This window comes from Berghia stephanieae, chromosome 5, assembly GCF_034508935.2.
Source record: "Berghia stephanieae isolate SIO BIC M18660-M18661 chromosome 5, UCSD_Bste_1.3, whole genome shotgun sequence".
Lineage (NCBI taxonomy): Eukaryota > Metazoa > Mollusca > Gastropoda > Nudibranchia > Aeolidiidae > Berghia > Berghia stephanieae.
This window is the reverse complement of record NC_088364.1, coordinates 65,473,000-65,474,293: the sequence shown is the minus strand read 5'-3', so window position 1 is coordinate 65,474,293 and position 1,294 is coordinate 65,473,000. Positions and strand designations below refer to the sequence as shown.

At 35.5% G+C, this 1,294-nt stretch overlaps 1 protein-coding gene across 2 annotated transcripts in view; it reads left to right on the top strand.

The window, feature by feature from the left end:
- Positions 1 to 234: 234 nt before the first annotated feature.
- LOC144973413 (EF-hand calcium-binding domain-containing protein 6-like) overlaps positions 235 to 1,294 on the top strand; it is a 39,153-nt gene continuing 38,093 nt past the window's right edge. Inside the window, exon 1 of one of the 2 annotated variants that reach the window (XM_078915845.1) lies at positions 235 to 489. The gene's annotated coding sequence lies outside the window, so the exon portion shown is untranslated. The remainder of the gene's footprint in view (positions 490 to 1,294) is intronic. The other variant, XM_078915844.1, reaches the window with a different exon arrangement.

Below are 1,294 nucleotides of genomic sequence, written 5' to 3'. Positions count from 1 at the left end.
GGAACTATAACACATCGCTCATTAATGTTGGCGATCAAGAACAAGGGGCTAGTCCTATGGTACGGTCTGTGGTTTTGTTATGCTTAACGTTGACTATAACAAGGTTTATCGATGCAGCTAAGCGCTAAAGATTTAGCGGACTGGGCCCCTTCTCATATCTAAAGGTTGAGTGCAACACACCATTAAGAGCCCCTGCCATGTGATCAAAACGTAGCGGTCGGTGGTCGGCGGAGCTATAGTCAGGCAGTCAGTCATACCCGCTTCTCTTCTGCGTGTTCTTCGCCACTGCCGAAAAAGAAGCCAACTACTGGTAACTGGGAACGCCGTAGCCCCTAGCAACCAACGAGAATTCAATCGGCGGAACGAGAGTTTAGTTGGACGTGCTACCAACTCTCAATAAATGTCGGAAGGATATTTTTCGTGGGTTTCTATGGTTCTGTTTATAGAATTTAATAAACTCTTTCTGGTGGAATATCAAAGAAAATAAAAGTAAGTATGTCTGTGGTTTATTACAATTTACAAATGTCCACTTATTTGTATTCCATATCATACAAAATAATATACAAAAAATGGACGTTCTTTTGTTTTTATGGAAACGCGCATAATGAAACCAATGATATATAACTATTTACATAAACTTAATTTAAAGGTTTATATATTAAAACCCATTGATATAAAATCAATCACCACAAACATTATCATTAGTACTTATTACGCGTTTACTGTGTCCCTTTCTTTTATATGCTTGAGATTAAAATATTTTAGGCATACTGTTAGATAATAACTTCAAAGATATAACAAAAAGTTTCATTATTACGTTTTACAACAAGCAAGACAAAAGTCACTTTGATTCAAACGTAATGCAGTGTTCAAACACAAATCAGTACGTCGGGCTATATATATCTTACTAAAAGGGTCACATGACAAAAATTACAATTTGTCAAATTTACGCTTCTTTGGGATAAAATTGGACATAAAGAACATTGTTATAGCACGAATTTTACCAGTTAACCATCTCCTCACCTACAACAGAAAAATAGTCACATTCGTTACGATACAACCAACCTTTTTCTTATTCAAATTTCTTTTGTATGTACATCATAAAATTTAACGAAAATGAAGTGTGTTGTAGAGCATGTTTTTTGCTAAAGAAATTATGTATCGCAAGAACTTTCTTTGAGTGATAAAAGATATATATTTTTGGTGCTAGTTGGGCATGAAGTTTTGGGGAAAATCCTGAAAATGGCTGGTAAGGATAGAGTTAACTGCCAAACTCCGGAATGACACGTATTTA